At 46.7% G+C, this 20169-nt stretch overlaps 1 protein-coding gene and 1 long non-coding RNA gene across 31 annotated transcripts in view; both read left to right on the forward strand.

The window, feature by feature from the left end:
- KALRN (kalirin RhoGEF kinase) overlaps positions 1–20169 on the forward strand; it is a 637850-nt gene that overhangs the window by 42587 nt on the left and 575094 nt on the right. The window lies entirely within an intron of this gene.
- On the forward strand, positions 3208–12396 carry LOC139045237 (uncharacterized). Its single transcript, XR_011503191.1, has 3 exons — positions 3208–3315; positions 5518–5625; positions 5825–12396. It is a non-coding gene; the product is annotated as an uncharacterized lncRNA (long non-coding RNA).

The following is a 20169-nucleotide window of genomic DNA, read 5'->3' on the forward strand; positions in this document are numbered from 1 at the left end:
TTCCTCCATGGCCTCTTTGAAATTTCTCTTTAGTCAGGCAAGGATGCTTCCTCTTTGAGGGTCTGCTATTTTGGGACCGGCCTCACCCCATCTATACTGGCATTCTAATACTGTATTTTAAAATAGCCTCCAGGTTTCTGTGGACTTGTGACTTTATAAACTCTTCTTTTCGGTCTCCCCTTACCAATGTGTGTGTATATGTGTGTGTGTGTCTCTCTCTCTTTCTGAATTTTGGCCTATCTCAAGGATACAGCTTGAGACAGGTCTTGGAGGCAGGAGCAGGACGAGCTGGGTGAGGGAAGTATTGTGCATTCTACTGAGAGGCTCTTTGGTGGTGCAGATGGGGAGCTGAGCACGCTGTCCTGCTCAGGGCAAGCTCAGTTCCAGAGACTTGTTCTCTGAGTCAGGATCTCTGCCCAGGATGTCCCAAGGCTGCCAGCCTTGTGAATTTACCCTCTTCCCTGCAGTGTGGTCTTTGTGCAGACTTCCCTTCCACACTCCAACTCCCAAAGGGTCAGAGAAGTATGCTTCCCATGATGAGGCCAGAATCTGCAGGACAGAATTAAGAGGGAATTGCAGTAGGAGAAGTTGACTTTGGACACGGGAGAATTTCCAAGGAGCCCTAAGTGGGAGGCTCCAGGAGAAGGTGCAACCTCTTTGGAGATATGTAGAATATTTATTTGTGTGAGTGGGAGATGCAAACCCAGCTGAAGCGAGGGCAGTAGGGGAGAGGACTTCCTGAAGCTTCTGGGCTGAAGCTGCTATTGATCAGGGTCACTTCTCTGCTCCAGCAGCAAGTGCCTGACCAGGGTTGTTAGGCTAATTGTTAAATTAGAGTGGCTGGGGAAGCAAATTGCTTCATGATGGGGTTTCTCTGACTGCGTCCAAGGCTGATGTCATCCGCCTTGTTCCTCCTTGGTGAGTGGGGATGGGGGGATGGTGGGCAGGCCTAACACAGGGGTTAATGAATCTTCCTCAGTTGCAGCAAGCCCCTGCTTCTCTGAGAAGCCCACATCTGGCCTTGTGGGGAGTCCACTGTCAGCTTCTCAGTGCTTCTGTTTACTGTCCCCAATACCTGAGCCTTACAATGATGATATTTTAGGTCATCTTCTCAGGCGTTAGGAGCTCAGGTGCCTAGAGCAGCAGACCATTAGCCTGAAAGATTGAGATGGACCAGGTGTAGATGATGAGTGGAGACCATCAGGGAGCCGTAGGGGGTGGTGGGGACTACGGCAAACTGGAGAGTGGTGCCTCGTCTCAGGGGACAGCAGCTACACAGCTCGGGCTGATTGATGCCATGTGGAAATGTCAGCTCCTTGTTGCCAGATCTTCTTGTTTCAGAGAGAATTCCAGTGTGCATTTTCTTTGTGAAATAGCCTTATTTTTAAAAGTCGAAGCTAATTCAATTAAGACATTATGTTGGTCAAATAAAGTGCATTTGCAGGATGAGTTTGGCCTGTGGGCCTCCAGTATGCAACTTCTGCTTCTGGTTCAAACTCCTTGTCTTATAGATGAGGAAACTGAGATCCAGAGAAGTTAATCCTCTGGCCCAGGGTTACATGGAGCATGAGTTACTGCCTGGGGCTGTAACTTCGGTCTAGCGCTCTTCCACTTCTTGGTGCTGGTTGGAGACCAGGCATTCTCTGTGCTGGGGCAGGCTGGCCAGAGGAGGGTGGACCTGGGTGGACGTGATTGTGTGATGCCTCATGTTCCATTATCGCTCCTGTGCTTTTGTGAGTTGCTGGGGCTCGGATGCCCCAGGTGGGTGGGATGGCTAGGGGAATTCAGGAGGCTTCTGCAGTAGCAGCCATGCATAGGTGGGGGTGGGAGGATTTATGCTGCCCCTGTTGAGGAGCTCCTAAGGAGTTAAAGCTGCCATACTCCCACTCGTGCCTGCGCTCCTGCCTACTCTTTGCCACAGACCCTGACTTCCCTTCCCCACAGACACTGCACACACAGGCACGCATGCAGAAGCCCTGGAGAAGCATGCATACACCACTTCCAAATCCCCATCTTCCCACTTACCCAGGTGTATACCTTGGAATTGTCCTCGACTGTCTCCACTCTTCCTCTGGAATTCCTCAGCCCCGAACTGCCTTTCCAGTCTGACTGCCGCTCTCCCAGTTAAGGAGTCTCTTGATACAACATTGGGATCCATTGCAGTAGGCTTCTAGCCTGACTGCACCCAATCCACTCTCTCCATTACTGTCTGATAAATCTTCCCAACCACAAGCTTTGACCTCGGCATATTCTTGCTCAAAGTGGCGCCTCGTTGCCCACTGGATAGGGCAACAACTCTTTACCTTGGCATCCCAGCCTCCAAAGCACTATGCCGCTGCTGCCACAGTTATCAGGCTGGTCTGGGTGTGGGTCCCAGCTCTGCCACTTACTGGCTATGCCACCTTGGGCAATTTTCCTGACTTCTCTGAGCCCGTTTCCTTCTCTGTAACAGTTGGGTTTTACACAGAATTGTTTCAAGAAAAAAAATGAAATCATGAATGTAGAGCACTTAGCTGTGCACATCTTGACTCTTTAAGTAAAGGTATTATTCACAGACAGCCAGGCTCTGGTCCCGGTGGTGCCTGTCCCACAGCTCAGCTCCTCTGAACTGTTGGGTGGACCCTGCTCCTTGGCTCCTGTTTTCCCATCCTCTAATACCCATCCATCTCTAATATCCACAGCAGCAGGTGTTGCTGTGTCTGCTTCGTAGGCTAGGTATTTGTGTGCTTGTCTTGGCTTCCTTCCTCCACTGCTTGCTCTTGGAGGGCAGGCCCGGTTTGGCTCATCCTGTGCCATACTCGCAAAAGGGACACTGGAGAAGTGTTTGTGGAATTTACGAATGTTATCCTCCGTGGAACAGCTGCCTGGACTTGGGCTCCACATTACTTAGTTAATTGATAACGTGTGCATTTGTAATAGTTTCATGAATATTTATTGAATCCTACTCTGTTTAGGGGATTCAGTGGTGAAAGGAACAGACGCAGTCTAGGCCTTCATGGGTCCTGCAGTGTAGTGGTGAAATGGGCTGGTACAGAGGCCGTTGAAGTGGGTGTGGTAAGGATGGCAGCAGGGCAGGTGCAGGGCTGTGGTCAGGCAGGTGTGGGGCTGCGACAGGGCAGGTGTGAGGCTGAGGCTGGGCAGGGGTGGGGCTGCGACGGGCAAGGGTGGGGCTGTGGCTGGGCAGGTGCGGGGCAGGTGCAGGGTGTTATTGATGCACAGAGCAGGGGCAACCAACATAGTCTTAGGCTCCTGAGGGCTTCCTGGAAGAAGAGATATTTCACCTGAGACAAGAATATGAGTAGGACCTTGACTCAGGTACATGGTTTATTGTGATGAAACTGCTTTAAATCTCAGTTTAGAAAATCCTTTTTCATTTTCCTTCACTCACAAGCTCTTGCAGAAATGCTCTCTGAGAACCAGGTTTTCTGAAGCTCTGTAACGAGGCAATGTTAACAGTTTTAGGTTGCTAGAGACTGGGACAAGGGTGGTTGATTGTATTCAAATTTTAAGCAACACCCAAGCCCACAGCTGTGGCTGGAGCAGGAAAATCTTTTCTTTAAGAGGTGGGTGGGAGATTATTCTCTTGTAATTGGGAAAAGATAATCACACACTTTCCTGCTATCAGGGTGGAGATCCAGCTCCTCTGCCTGTTCTGTTTTTGTTTGTTCCTTGCTTGTTTTGTGGCTTCAGCTGTGTGCATCCAGGGGCAGGAAAGCTAGAAGCAGGAAGTGGCAGGGGTGTTTCCCTGACCCTCCTGGAGGTTCTTCTCCTTGGGTCAGGAAGAAAGACCCTTAGTAGCAGACGTGGTCTGCAGCTGCGGAGGAAGCAGAGGGGATTTTTGCGTTAAGCGGAGACGCAGGGATCTGGAACCGGGTGCAAGTCAGGAAACTTGACACCGGAGAAAGAAGGCCACAGAAGAAGATAAAGTGTCTCTTTGTAGACTCTGTACAAAAGAAATGTACAAGAAGAAAGCAAGTGATTAAGAATCATTGTGATGGAATAATCAGAAAGATTATGAGTTATACTTATTTATTCCTTTGTAAGTGGCTTTTTCTTTGGCTTAATGTTTGCGTCTGTTCTTTTATTATTATTTTTTTAGTTTTAAAAAATACTGGAAAACGGCTATTTTCTTTTTCGCCACATCTAACATTTAGGGCCCAGAGCCCAAAGCATCTACTGCCACCTGGTGGCAGAATACACCACCTGTGGGATTTGGAGCTGATGGAGGTACACATTGATTGAAAATTGATTCTGCAGCCAAAATATGGAATCATAGAGTATTAGAGTTGTTAGAGATCTTAAAGATTACATAGTTTTTCTTCTAATGAAATTCAATGTCTTTTTCTGTTGAATCTCTTACTTGAATGCCTCCAATAACAGGGAGCTCATGATCTTGCCTGACAGACTATTCTGTTGTCATTCAATCTTATTAGACTCTTTCTTCTTTGTATTTATTTTTAATAGAAAAAAATCACTTGTATTTGTTTGTCCTAGTATTTACCTCTGGAAAAACCCAAAATAAGTTTACTGAATCATCTGCATAATAACCCTTCAAATATTTGAAGGAACCTGTCTGTCTCTCCATAATCTTCTTGTCTTGAGGTTAAAGAGTAGTGGTTTCTTCAATCATTCTTCTTCATCTTTTTTTTTTGAGGAAGATTGGCCCTGAGCTAACTACTGCCAGTCCTCCTCTTTTTGCTCAGGAGGCCTGGCCCTGAGTTAACATCCGTGCCCATCTTCCTCTACTTTATACGTGGGATGCCTACCACAGCATGGCATGGCAAGCGATGCCATGTCTGCACCCGGGATCCGAACCGGAAAACCCCGGGCCGCTGAGAAGCAGAATGTGTGAACTTGACTGCTGCGCCACTGGGCCGGCCTTTATCCCCATAGCCATTTCTTTCTTGTAGTTGCATTCTGCTTTGCCAATGTCCCTGCCTAATTATGCTCCCAGGACTGGATCTAGCACCAGCTTATTGACCCCTGCTCCTTGCGGGCTGTCTGGACACCAAACTTTGAATGCACTCTGTGTAGTATGAATTAGCTTTTTGCAGTCTTTCCACAAATGCTCGCCTCCTTAGGTTTGGGGTAGTGGAAAGCCCAAGAATTTGTGCTCTCCCTCATATTTTTGAACTCCTTTTTAAAGGTAAAAGCAAGACTTGACTTTAAAAAGAAAGCTGAGTTACACAAATTTAACACAGTACATTCTGAATTTCAGATGTTATAGGTAGAGCTTTTCTTACTTCACACCAACTTAGTTTCTCCCTGGAGGTAGATCAGTTATTAGAGGCCCTTCCAGACCTTTCTATGCATTTGCATATACAGAGATATAGATTATATATATGTAGAAGTTTGTAAATTGCTTTGTGTGTATGTCTGAAGTTAACATATCCTGCTTTTCATATCACTTTGCAACTTTTTCTTCATGCAATGGTATCTTGAAAATCTTCTGCATACTATTTTTGTCATTGTGGGTATTTCATGATTTTCTTAGCAATTCTCTTATTTTTGTTTCAGCTGTTTATTTATTTTACCATTATAAACAGTGCTGCAGTGAACATTCATGAACAAGATGCGTAACACAAGGGTTTCTCTAGGGTAGATACGAAGGACTGGAATTGCTAGGTGAGTGATATGTATACTTTATTTTAAAATGTAGATCTCAGACATAAAATTTGCCCTTGGTAATTTTGGCCTAGTGTTCAAATCTGCTGAGATAATTTTACATATTGATTTTGGTCATCTATTATAGTATTTAGCCTACTATACCAGTTTTGTGTCTTCTGCTTATATTGTAAGCACGCCTTTGATCCTGTCATTTTAGGAAATGATTTTCTTCAAAAGTCAAACACAACAGTCAAGGGAAGAGCTTGGTGGCCGCCACCAGAGACGCACATCCTACCTAAAGCTCAGTGTATTCTCCTAATAAACGCTCTTTGGGCCTGCATTTTATCCACAGCAATTCCGCCCGTCTATACTCTTTTCTTGTTCATTTTCCACTGTCTTATCTACAGGAATATTGTGGAGGACATCTGTCAAAGGTTTAGCAGAAATCCAGACGCACGCTCTGTGACATTCTCCTGATCCCCAACTCTAGTGGGCCTGTCACGGAGGGAAATGAGGATGGCACATGTTGCTCCCGGGCAGGTGTCATTTAAAGTAAATCCCAGTGACACCATAATGAGCAATGTTTTATGTACCTCCACCTAAGTGTGCATTTGATCTCAAAGATAGCAGGAAAAAATAAGTTATCTGTTCCCAACTTGCCCTTCTTACCTATATATTCCAAACTAGTTGGTCTCCCAGGGAGACTGTATCTGGTGGTGGAGACACAGCTGCCTTAGTGACAAACTCAGTGCCTAGGATTATATTTCCAATGTTATTCTGGCTAATCTGTCCGCCCCGGATAAAATATATGGAGGTATATTCACATAGACACACCTACAGGCCTACATGCGTGTGTATGCACATCGACACCTGCACATTTTCTGTATCTAGTACTCATGGTAAAAGAACATTCTCCAAGTCACAGCCTTATTAGCTGTGCACTATCCATAAGAAGGATGGAAATGATGGGGCAGATAATTTCTACCTCACTTTTATCTGGCTTTGAGATTCATTATGTGACATTCTGTAGATGATCCTCAAAACAGTAGTGATGGTGGGACCAGAGTCCTGGGGTAGGTGATGGAGGATGGAGGCAGCATGACTCTGAAAATCCCCCTCCAGGACAGGTGTGCAGCCACATCACTGCAACTGCATAGGGTGGCAGTGCTACGGAGTCCCCCTGCTCCCCAGGCTGGGGCTTGGGGGCATCATTGCCCTTCGAGAGGTGGTTAGGCTTGGACTTTTGGAAAAGATCCTATGTTGCCTCATTTTTAGGGCAAATAGGATGGAAAACATAACCTCAAGTAGCTATGATGTAATCTCCAAGGGAGAAGTTGCTTCAGCTTTTTCTTACTATAAGTAGAAATTCTGTTTCCTTTTTTTCCTTCAGTGAGCTTGAGCTATCAAAAGCTTCTGGCAAAGTTACAGCCAAGTAGTCTCCCAAATCCCACAGCCAGCTTTATTTGGTGGTTGGGGTGGTGGTGACGCTGGTTCTGCTTCAGAAGAGAAAAGTAGAAGGAAAACAAACACATCTTTGACTCCTGATATTTCTTTTCTCCTTTTCCCTTAAGCTAATAAAAAACCCAAACAAATATAAAAAACATAGTGAGAAATGTAGAAGGAAAGAAATGATACAAGAACAAGTGAAGTGTTCCCCGTTTGCATCCTGCAATGTTCCTTTACTCTGGGCAAGGCAGCTATGCTAGGCGCTTGGTACCAATGGCAGGCAGAGTGGGGTGGGATATAAAAATGCACAAACTATGATCTGTGTCCAGAGGAGTTTACAGACTGGTGAAGACGGTCTGCAGACAGCATGGATGCAATGAACTGAGCAGGGTTTCTCTTGACAGAGTTAGATTGATACTTGGGTAAATAAACCACCCTTATAAAGAAGAGTCCACCTTTTGTTTTTCATAGGTCATGCAAAGCTACCTTTATTCTTCACATAAAGGGATGATAAACAGAATCTTAGGTTCAAGGCTTCTGTTGTTTGGTTCAAGTTAAACAGACCCACTCCATGCAAACCTGTATTTCTCTCTGAGAGCACCCCTTTCCTTCTGGTACCTGTTGACCTCCTGTCTTGGGCAGGGCTGCTCCCACCCCATCATTTTTCCTGAGTTACTGCTAGAAGATGGAAACTCTACTCTTCAGAAGGTGAGTTCTTAGAGAGCAGCCTGGATGTTCTGCTCCTTCCTGTACTTCTAGGCATGGCCCAGGGTGTGACATAGAGTAGGCACTTAGTAAATGCTTGTTGAATGTCTGAAAGAAAGCTGCCCTTCATTTCTTTCTCATTCGCTCATCGAACACATAGTTATCTCTGTGCCAGGCACTAGGGCTACAGCAGTGAACAGGACCTCGTTGAGGAGATAGACATAGAGACAACTGGAATATCATATGATACTGAGGAAGCGCAGGGTGTGGTGGGTGCATATGTGGGAACATCCCACCCATTTGGGTGGGGCAGGGAAGGCTTCCTAGAGACTTGGAGAATTAGCATGGATAGCTAGATGAGGGCAGGGTGGGAAACAATGTTTCAAAGTGTGAGAAGAGCATATGCAATTGTCCAAAGGGAAGACATAGCCTAGTGTGGTGAGTAAAGGCTGAACAGGTAATAATAACGATAATCATAAACATGTATATAGTACTTGCTGTGTGCCGAGTATAATTCTAAGCCCTTTACGTTTATTAACTTATTTAAATACTATTATTATTGTCCTCATTTTATACATAAGAAAACAAGCAACAGAGGTTTAGTAACTTGGTCAATCTCACACAGCTAATAAGTGGTAGGATTGGCAGGTGCAGTCTTGGCGGTAACAAAGCATTTAAGTCTATGTGTGGGCGGCATACCATTGGATATGGGTGGGCCCTGTTGATAGCAATCTGCTTGGAGAACCTCTGGCTGAGACTGACAGGGCTTCTGGTATGTCCTGATTGTTGAGTCTGCCTTCCTCAGGCAGAGGCTGACACTTTCCCTTGCCTCAGTGGTTGGACTTGATGTGTCTTGTCCTCTGTGAACAGATTGCAGAGGAGAATGTCCCCAACCTCCTAGGGAGAATGGATTTGGGGCCACAAAGAAGAGTTAAACTGTGGGTGACCAAATGGCATTCTGCTGCCGCTTGCCGATAAGTGAATGGTCTGAGAAGAGTTGGGGTTTCACTGAAGGTTCATTAAGTTCGCAGAGTGCCCATCCGGACTCTTGTGGTAAGCACGGGGTGTGGAGGGCAGTGAGGGACAAACCGCCTCTGCTGGCCAGTGGACAAGGGCGTAAGTCCAGGGAGTTGGTTAGTAGGACCTGTGGGTTCTCTGGAGACTGTCTCACATCCATCCTGAAATGGGGAGGAGAAGAAGGGGAAATGATTTAAAGACCTCTACCCAGAAACTAGACAACGTCTCCTGGGGCTAGGCCATTGTACGTGATCGTTGAGGCTACAGGTTGTGAGGGATGGGTGAGGAAGAAGATTTTGGTTGGTTGCCAACCCAGCCCCTAGGGAATGGGCCTGAAATGGGGCAGAGGCAGTGGTTCTGCTCTCTCTCCTCCCAGGTTGGAAATGAGTAATCCACCCCAAGTCATCGGTGCCCTCCGAGGCTTGTGCAGTCCCTCCCTGTGGCAGGTCAGGGCCACTTCCTCTGAACCCCCATGGGCAGACCCTGCATGGGGGGTGGTGTCCTCTGCAGCATCCTCGCTGCCTGCTGCCACTCGCTCAGGAAAAGCACAGCCACTGCACACTAGTGTTTGGAAAAATTAATGCTTTCAAGATGAGCTCCACACAGTCTTAGCAAGTCTGTCTCTCTCACCAGCTGAAAGAAAAGAAGCATTCTTAGACAATTACTCCCCGAGGGAGCCCAAGGATTGCCTTTGTTTACTGAGGGCTTCAGTTACAACACGTGAAGTTCTGAGAATTTTTTGGCTTTGGGTTTTTTTCCTGGTTTTGGTTAGAGGGATAGGGAAGATGAGTGAATTCCCAGTTCACAGGGCACTTGGACCCTTCAAAATCGTGAAAGGTGCATTCTTCTGTGGGCACAGTTGCTGAGTCCTCGGGGTAAAGGAATTCAGTAAGACCTCACAGATGGAAGCCCGGCTCAGGGCTTACCTCAGGCCTGCACGGGATCCAGATGTTCAGAGTCTTTCATCTGCAGCTGTTTGGGGCCACATCTCCAGCTGTTGTTAGAGGCTCCTTCCCCTTCCTCAGACTGTCTACGTCTTCACCTTGTCTTCAGATAGACGCAATACCTAATGACGCAGTCACAATCCGCTGTCACCCTCCTTTGCCCTCAGCCACCTCCCACTACCGTCAGCTGCCCCCAACCAAGTATGTATAACACTCTAAGTAGCGTTGGCAGATTTGAAAGTATCAGTGTTACTGAGTCAGAGCCCACTGTACAAGGGCTGGGATGGCAGACTTGACAGCCCGCGTTGTTACGACTCTCCCTGCCTTGTCTTGGCAGCCGTCACTAATTGACGGCTCCACTCTTTCTCCATCTGTCCTGCCTGTGGCCACAGAATCTTTTTTTTTTTTTAACATAGTCTCAAAGATATTTATTAATGCAAAGGGAAAGATAATAACTTTATTTAACACAAAGCTTTGGACAATCATTTCCCCTTAGTTAGAACTGGAACTTGGATGAAATGTAGTTGCCATCTCTAACCAAAGTCCCACAAAGTGTCTAAGTGGCCAGTAAGTGAATGGTCTGAGAAGAGTTGGGGTTTCACTGAAGGTTCATTAAGTTCGCGGAGTGCCCATCCGGACTCTTGTGGTAAGCACGGGGTGTGGAGGGCAGTGAGGGATGAACCGCCTCTGCTGGCCAGTGGACAAGGGCATAAGTCCAGGGAGTTGGTTAGTAGGACCTGTGGGTTCTCTGGAGACTGTCTCACATTCTAGATCCTGTGAGTGGGAGCTGAAGAAGGAACTAGCTGTCCTGGCCCTAAGGGAGCACCCCTGTTTCAGAAAAGCTCTAAGCTGCTACCTCAATCAGCCTGCATACTTAAATGCTTTGAAAATTACCCAAGTAAATGAATGCTTATGGTAAAATATTATAACAACATAAAATTTTATAAAATACAATTCTCTAATCACCTTCCTCCATTCCCCAGGGATAACCACTGTTAACAATTCAGTGTATATCCTGCCAGAACTCTTTTTTTATACACATTGAAATACATATGCATAGTATGCACGTATTTATATATCCATGTGTATTTTCACAAAAAAATGGGATGATACGAATTATTTCAAGTTATCTTGTGAATTGTATTTTCCTACCCAACATCTCATGGATATCTTTCCATGTCACTACATATAAAACTGCTTGTCCTTTTTAACAGTTTCAAAGTATAACATAAATTGTATCATAACTGTATCATAATTTATCTTATTAATCCCTTATTGTTGGACATTTAGGTTATCTCCAGTTTTTTGCTCTTACAGAACACACTGCAATGTGTATGTCAGTGCAGTAGGTAAGAGTCTTAGGAGTAGAATTGCTGGGTTGAAGGCCATGCACTTTAGAAATGTTAATAGATACTGCCAAACTGATTTCTATTAAAATGTCACATCAGCCCCGATGGTCTAGTGGTTAAAGTTCAGCGCTCTCACCGCTTTGGCGGCGCGGGTTCGTTTATTGGTCACGGAACCTCACCACCCGTCTGTCAGCTGCCATGCTGTGGTGGCGGCTCACGTAGGAGAACTAGGAAGACTAACAACTAGGATATGCAACCATGCACTGCGGCTTTGGGGAGGAAAAAGGAAAAAAAAAGAGGAAGGTTGGCTACAGATGTTAGCTCAGGGTGAATCCTTCCCTGCAAAAAAGTAAAAGAAAAATAAAGTTGTGAAAAGAAAAAGAATGTTATATTGGTTTACCTCTCCTCCCAGATTATACTTTTTTCCCCCAATCTGATAAGTTAAATGTGGCATGCTCTTATTGCCTTAATTTGCATCAGTAAATCATTAGTAAAGGTCAGCATCTTTTTACTTTTTAACAATCATTTGTATTTCCTCTTCTGTGAATTGCCTGTTCCTATTCTTGACTCATTTTTATACTGGGTTGTTTAAATTTTTGTTAATGTTTTTTAGGAGTTCTTTGTGAATGAGAGATACTTAATTCTTTGTATGATGTGTTGTTGCAATGTGGCAAACACTTGTCTCCTAGTTTATCTTGTAAAATGGTTCATGTTTTTGCAATTTTATCCTTTTTTTTCTTTTAAGTGAAGAGTTAAACAACCTACAATTATAATGCATTCATATTATTCAAAATTAATACACCATGAAAAGGTCTTTATATGGCTGTTATGCTTATCTGCCCAGCCCCCTCCCCTCATAAGTAACCATCAGTGTTAGTTTCTTGTAATTCCTTCCAGTGTTTCTTTTTGCAAATCTGAATCCGTACTTATTTTACCCCTTTCTTATCAAAAGCAAGTAAATACTAACTGTATTGTTCTGTGCCTTGCATTGTTTTTGAAAATGCACTTTATTTTATTTTTATTATTGTTATTTTTTGCTTGAGGAAGTTTGTCTCTAAGCTAACATCTGTGCCAGTCTTCCTCTATTTTGTATGTGGGACAGCACCACAGCATGGCTTGATGAGTGGTGCATAGGTCTATGCCAGGTTCCAAACCCATGAACCCTGGGCTGCCAAAGTAGAGTGTGCCAACTTAACTGCTATGCCACTGGGCCAGCCCCTATGCCTTGCATTTTTAAGCCAACAGTGTATCTGGAAGATCTTTTCTTATCAATTTACACAAAGCCTCATCATTCTTTTTTAACAGCTGCATAGTATTCCACTGTGTGAGTATACTATATACAGTTCAGTGGGCTTCAGGCTTTTTTGCTTATATAAGCCCTAAAAGAATATTGAAAACTATATACCCCTTCATGCATTGAAATTGACATATAACCTTTTTTTTTTTTTACCACGTTTAAGTGGTTGCCAAATAATACGTTTTCTAGCATATTGTATATTGTATACAGGCTTTAAATATATTTTCTCCAAAATCTTGTAGCCGCAAATTTAAAGAATTGGAAAAGGCAGATTTCATTGTCGAAGAAAGCAGCCAAATCAGACATATTTACTTCCTGTCAGAGAAAGTGTGACTTCTTTTTAATTCAGGCAAGCATATTAATTAGACACCTCCTGTGACAACTCTGTTTTCAGAATTCTAATTCCAAGATAGGCTGATAAATGGATATGGTCCTAAGACTAGCCATGCTTTTTTTTTTTGGTGAGGAAGATTCACCCTGAGCTAACATCTGTTACCAATCCTCCTCTTTTTGCTTGAGGAAGATTGTCGCTGAGCTAACATCTGTGCCAATCTTCCTCTATTTTGTGTGTGGGACGCTGTCGCAGCATGGCTTAACGAGTGGTGTTGGTTGGTACCTGGGATCCAAACCCGCAAACCTCAGGCCAAAGTGGAGCATGTGACCTTAACCACTACGCCACCAAGCTGGCCCCAAGACTAGCTGTGCTTCTGTCTCCTAGATGAAATAAGGTACCATCCTTTTCAACACTTCCTGGTGATCTCATTCAATCTTGTGGCTTTAACTGCCGTCTGTGTACCAATGACTGTTTCATTCATCTATTACCCTGTGACAAATCACCCCCAATCTTAGTGGCTTAGAACAACAGTTGATCATTTCTCACGATTATGAGGGTTGACCAGGCAGTTCTTCTGTTTCACATGGTGTCTGACAGGGGGCTGGGATGGCTGGAAGCTCCAGAGTGGCCTCACTCACGTGGCTGGCTGTTGGTGTGGGTGGGACTGGACTGGCTGAGGTTCTCAGCCTGGGTCCTTGGATCCCCTTCATGTGGTCTTCCCATGTGGCCTTTCCATGAGGGTTGGGCTTTTGACACCATGGCAGCTGGACTCCAAGAACAGTTTTATTTATTCTTGACTCTATCATCTGAAAATGTCTTTTAAAAAGTTAGCTGATATAGTCTAAAGGTCAAAATTCAAAAGGTATAAACAGATACACGGTGAAATGTATTCCTTTCCATGCTGCTGTGCGGCCCTCTTTCTCCTTCCGGGATTCGTCTGTCCTCCCAGAGAGTAAAGAAATGCATATGCATGCCAATTTGTTGAGCTTTGTGTCTTAGGAAAACCTTCCAACCCTAAGACTATGAGAGTTTTTCTTCTTGGAGTTTTATAGTTTGTTTTCTACATGGATGTCTTTAGCCGGGCTTTCCTGTGTGCATGCTGCCAGGCCAGGCCTGATGGACTTGTAGGGAAGCTCCTACATGGAAACTCCGTCGGGGAGCTCCACAGAGCCTCCCGTGTCCTCAGTGCTGAGGGTTGTGCACATGGTTCCTGTGGGCATAGTCAAAGGATTTTTCATAATTGAATTTCTTGGAACTTTCCAACCTGTGTTAGGGCAGAGGGAGGAAGCCAGGTGAGTTGGGGCAGTTGGGCAAACACATCCAGGAATCTGCCCCTACCTGAAGGGCAGGTGGAGAAGCTGGGGGATTTGGAGCTGTGGCTTGTCCGTAACTCAGGACTTCATAAGGGCCACTTGGCTTAGAGCGGTCCTCAGTGGCAAAGCTAATGCTGTTTTTACTGGTCTGTCTGTCCACTTGGGTCCAATGAATTGAGAATTCCAACCTGACAGGAACTTGTCTTCCACGGGAGGAGAATGCACTAACTTCATGGAGCACCTACTGTGTGTTAGGTCCAGGGCTTAGTATTTTATGTTATTTCGTTTTTTCCTCATGAAGGTTATTCAAGTTTTGTAAGATCAGCCTTATTTCATCCAATAGATGAAGAAACAGATTTAGGGAAGGTAAGTGGTTTTCCTCAAGTTCCCAGTCAGCTGGAAAAACCTCTGAGATTTGAACCCACTTGGTCTGATTGCAAAGCTCGTGCCCTTTCCCGAGAGCAGGAAGGCTTCAAATTAACAGTATAAACAGGTTATAAAGAGATTCTCTATAGAATTTATGCAATTGGTTATTTTTAAGAACCGTAAGCAGAATTCATTTGCTGCAAAGTAAAGGGATCATGGCAACTGATTCTTCTCTTTTTGAAAATAAGAGCCAAGGAAGAGAGAATTCAAATTGGCTGGTGTGCTGCTACTCTCCTGTCCAGCCTGGTGTGTGTGTGTCAGGGGGACAGGAAGAAGGGGTCAGGGCATTCATGGGGGTCAAATACTCTGATGCAGTCATGGGTTGCCTTATGGAATACACACAGATTATACATTTTCCAAAAAAGAAAAAAAATCCAACAATATAGGAAAAATGTTTAGTTCTAAATATATGCTCACCAAAATTTATTATTTTTTTGGTGGTACACTGGGCTCTTTTCGATCCTGTTGAACTTCACATTCATTGTTATCAGCCCCACTCATCATAGTATAGTGTCTGATTTTACTGGGCAGATGTGCCGAGGGGGCTATGTGGAAAGTTCTTGGAGGAGACGGAGAAGGGTGTGGGGTGAAGGGAGGAGAAGAGAGAGAATGCTCCACAGTAGGGCCCCCAGGGGCTGGTGAGGTAAGAGGTTTCATCTGTGGTGACGGACAACTTAGGTTTTCCTGATTCTATGTTGGTGAACTGTGGGAATTGAGAGATGGGAGGGACACTTAAGAGAGACCGAATCTCAGGGCAGTGGACCCCGAGGCTTCAGGGGCCCTTATGGCATCAAGTCACACACATCCTTTGATGGGTGAAGAAACTACTCTCAGAGGAAGAAAGATGGAGGCGCCACCTCACTGGCTGGGAGGGAAGCGTAGGAGGCGATAATGACCTCTCTGGATTACCTAGGCCTCTTGGGTCAGGTTCCGAGGTGTTCACTCCAACTGTTTATTAGCCCTTTTTATTTTTAAGAAGAACTACTTTACAATGTAGGTGCTTCGGAGAAGGCGGCCTCCCAGGGGGCCATGTTCTGCGTAGGAAACAGAGGCCAGGGGCGTGAGTTAGGGAGGTGAAAAGGCTCCAGCTCCTGTGAGGTGCCCCTATGAGGATGGCCGGACAGGCAAATGCCTGTGAAGGCTTGGGGAAGAGAGTCATGGACCCTCGTCCCTGCCCCTAATGTCCACCCCATCACTGCTTATCCAAGGCCTGGACCTCCACTGTCCTTCCTCTGACCTAAGGCAATACCTCTTGCTAAAAGGTAAATGTTCCCCCAGGGCCTAAATATTAAGCTTTGGTCATGAAAACCTTAAAGGGGATGAGATTATCGTGATACTTTTCACAGGCCCAGGATGGGTGAGCTTTGAAAAGGCAGAGAAAGAGGGGAAGGGTCTGGCTCTCGGGAGATGGGGCGGGGGTGTTGGGATGGTGATTCAGGGCGATGTGGGGGTTCCATCCACTGGTAAGGGAACTCTCACTGCTCAGGGGAAGGGGGAAAGGAGGGGAGCTTTCCCCCATTTGGCAATTTGGTTTGGAGCCTGGTGTGGTGAAAGGTTGTGTGAGGTCTTCATGAGCTAGGGCTCCCTCCGCCAAGGGAGAGTTAAAGATCTCAGCGGAGGTTGGAGGTGAGCAAGGATGAAAGCGACACAAAAGCCAGGGCAAGGCAAGCTAATGAGCTCAGCCTTTCCCTCCTGCTGCCTGGCCTGATATTTGAGGTGACATTTAAAGCCACTGTACAGATGTGCGGTGGAGCAGGGTGGAATGAACGCTTTCTGGAGCCTGTGGAGAGGATGAGGCTGTTTTCTCTGTCTCCTGGCTTGCAGTTCCTCAGCCTCTCCACCTGGGGCCCTCTCCTGGGCCTGGAGGGGAGGTGGGACCTCCCTTTACTTTCCAGGAAACTAGTCAAATTCAGGACTCTGGGATGCTTAGGATGTGTGGGGAGATGGGGTACGCTCTAGAATTCAACCAAGAGAGTTAAGTGAAGTCAGTGCTGTGACTTCACAGCACTACGGAGGAGAGCAGGGCCAGAAGCAGAGAGATCACCATTTCAGAATCACCTGGGGAGCTTGTTAAAAATGCAGGCCTCTGGGAGTGAGGCCTAGTTATCTGCAGGGATAACCAACCCTCTAAGGTGATTCTGCTGCCCATTAAACTTTGAGAGCCTCGGAGATAGAGAATGAATGAGGTTGGCTGGGAAAGGCCTCCTGGGAGAGGTGGACTTGAATTTCGGTGTGTTAGGTGATACTTACCTTAGGTGTTGTCCTCAGGTGTGGACGTAAGGAACCTGTTCACCTGGGGACACCAGGCTCTCGTAAGGGAGTCTGGAGGGTGTCCATGCCATCTCATGGATGATGTCGCTGAGAGTGCATTGCCATAGGCTTCATTTCACCAATCAGATGCAAATCACCAAGGGGACAGAAGTGGTGTGGGAGGTGGCTGAGGATGGTGTCTGCTGGAGTGTTTGATTCATGTTGCAACAGAAGCACAGCTTGCAGGGCAAAATGGCAGCCTGGTGGAGCCCACTTCCTGGGGTGGGGCGGGGGGCGAACATGTTGGCAGACAGTCTTCACTCTGGTACGCAGACACTAGCAACTGTATCCCCTCCTGTGTGGCCTGCACTTGTTAGATATCCCCATGTGTCCGAGGAGCCAGCCAGTGGTGCTGTGGGAACCGTGGTCATTGTTGTCCCAGGAGATGAGTGGGAAAGATTTGGGACATGGTTGGTTCTCTCCTCCCTCCGTGCTGCTTGCCTTCTGCTCCATACACTTGTGCTGGCTTTATCTGATCGGGAACACAGTGTTTTCATGTTGGGGCGGGTGGAGAGAGGGAGAAAGAACAGTGCCAAGTTAAGAAGAAGGAACAGCGAAGAGAAGGGAACACATGTATGTTGTGCCATCGAGTAACGGGTGGTCATCAAGACGGGCACTGGCCCCCTGGAATGGACAGCCTGTCACTGGCCTGGAAATGCAGCTTATCCCTGGAGAACAGGTCCCTGTGGCCAGCTGGATGGGCTGGAGGAACCACACCAATGACCGTGCTTGCTTTGGCCATGATGAAAGAAGGAGCCACTGCAGAAACATTGTTTAAGACAAAACAACAACAAAAACCTAATAAAGCTCTTTCCTGGCCAATATCTCGTCCTTTCTCATTGCACTGTGACTAAATGGCAACTTTGACAGTCTCTTGGACCATTTTATTCAACTTCTGGAGGGGCTGCATGTAGAGTAAGACTTATGAGACTCTGTGGGAGATGGAGAAACGAGCAGTGGTGGGCTGGGGAGCTCCAAGGAGCCCAGCTTGATGGGTTGAAGCCAATCTTTAGTAAAATTCCTGGCTGAATGGGTTCATACTGGGCCTGACCCAACAGGTAATGCTTGTGTTCCTAGCTTCACAGGTTTGGGGGGAAGTGCTTGCACTCATATTGTTCTCGAACATCTTTGTTCCCTTTCTTTCTTTGAAAATGAGGCTATGTGGAATGTTTTGCCCTTGATTACTAGAAGGAAGGGAACAGGGCCAGATTCCTTCTCCGAGCCCAGGAGTGGGATGTGGAATAGTAGTATTAGCACCATCAGAGTAGTCTGGTTTACACGGTGTCCACACGGTCCCTGGGACTCTCTGCCTCACAGTCCATCTGTCTAGGTCTCCTGAGTGGGGGGAACCATGGGTCCACCTCTCCCGTTTCAGCTTTCTCCCAAGTTGTGTTAGAGAAAGCCGCTTTGGGCATTCTTATTTGGAGATACTGTCGCTTGGCAGACACAAGCCAGGAGCCAAAGAAAAAAATGACAGGCCGTTAGTCAGTAAGTGGCCACAGCAGGCCCTCTACTCAGCCTGTGCCCATCGTATGTCAGCATTGCCTGGAGATGCTGCCCTCCTGTGAGGGCTTCCATTCTCTGTGAAAGATGTCACAATTCCTCAGGGAACAATCCAGAGCCCCAGAAACTCTCTTTGGGAGGAGAGAGATGGCACATATTTCTCTCTTAGCCTAGCCACCTACTAGGCATTTGACTATAAGCATGTTATTTAACCTCTTGGCACATGAGTTTTCTCTTCAGTAGATTCACGTCCTATGGGACTTGCAGGGCTGTTAAGGGCCCAGAGCTGCTGATGGATGTGAAAGTACTCTGTGAGCTAAAAAGCGCTAGCCACACCTGAAGGATGGATCTTGTTATTCATGAAGGAAGGGGGAGGCTGGAGTCAGTGCGCTTCTCTCTGGAGAGAGAGGAGGAGGGGTTTGCATTCTTGTGTTAACTACACACTGGAGTCTTGTCCATTTAAGGTAATAACAAAATAATACTAACAGAGCCTGAGAGGTAGCTTTTGGGCAGTGGTGTCTGCTCAGTCCCAAAGCTGCCCTTTAACAAGGAAGCACTGGCGGTGGTGGCGCTGCGGCAGGGGCAGGCCAGTGGAGATTGTGGCTCCGCTCACTTTCTCCCTCTCCCTCCGAGCTCCTGGCCTCCTCCCCAGTCTGAGTTCTGTCTGAATCTGCAGCCTCTCTCATCTTGGAGGCCTAAGCCCCCAGGAGGAGCTGATGCTGAGGGGGGTCTGCTTCTGCCAGCTGCCCGATGGAGACCAGGAGGCCCGGGATGCCAATGTTTCTATTAGGACAGTGAGAAGACATTGCTGGCATGGCGTAGGCTGAAAAAAAAGCTGTGATGAATGTGTACATGGCTGCTGGGTAGTGTTTAGGCTTAGAGTACAAGATTGTCCTAGACCTGGGGTCCCCTGGGGTTTTGCCTCTGTGAGCAGGACTCCCAGTTACCAGGGGCACAGTCTCACTGTGTTGGTGGCCAGTCCACTGTGAAATGGGTCCCCAGCAGGGCAAAGATGGGATGCCCTGTCATCTTTCTACAGGCCTCAGGCAGCGCTCAGGGATGGAGGCCCTGCGGTCCATGCCTTTTCCTGCCATTAAAATAAAATTGTGTGGGGTACCCAGACTCACTTGCTGGTTCATTCATTTGGTTAGTAAATACTTGAGCACTTAAAAAGTTCAAGGCACTATGTGAGGTGCTCTGGGGGACAGAATGATGATTGCAAAACAGATCCTGTCGTCATGGTGTTTCTGATCAAGTAAGGGAGCAGAGTCCTATCCAAAGGAGAAAGTGAAATGCAGGATACGGGGGGAAGACCAGGGAAGGTTGCCCGGATGCTGTGGCCTTTGAGTTAGATACTGGAAAAATCAGGAGGATTTGGCCCTGATGAAGTGGGGGAGTGGGGACGGCATGCCATTGGCAGGAAGAGCAGGAGCGAAGGCATGAAGGTAGGAACCCATGGCATGGATGGACATGTGGGAGCTGGGAATCTGTCAGGAGGGAGGAGGGGGTGGCCACCGCTTGAGCACTGCTGGCTCCCAGTGCTGTACCAGAAGTGTTATCTTCTTCCTTTCCTTGGAGCCTCACAATAGCTCGGTGAGGAAGATGTGTTCCCCAGGTTACAGAGGAGGAAGTTGGGACTTAGGGAGTTGAAGTAACTTGATCCAGGCCAGGCAGCTATTAAGTAGTATCAGGATTCGAACCCATGACTATGCGACTCCAGAGCCTATGTTTTCTCCACTATAGCAGGATCCGTGAACGGACCTAGGGCAGAAGGGTCTGTGGCCTTTTTCTGGTCGCATGGGTGTAGCAGTCCTGGGAAGGGAGTTCTGTGTTCCTGTGGAGCTGGGCAGTGAGGCTGTGGGTCTTCTGGGCTGGCCTCAGAGTCCAGGATGGCTGAGCTCCTGGCTTCCTACCCCCG

The sequence above is a fragment of the Equus asinus genome, chromosome 5 (genome assembly GCF_041296235.1).
Source record: "Equus asinus isolate D_3611 breed Donkey chromosome 5, EquAss-T2T_v2, whole genome shotgun sequence".
Lineage (NCBI taxonomy): Eukaryota > Metazoa > Chordata > Mammalia > Perissodactyla > Equidae > Equus > Equus asinus.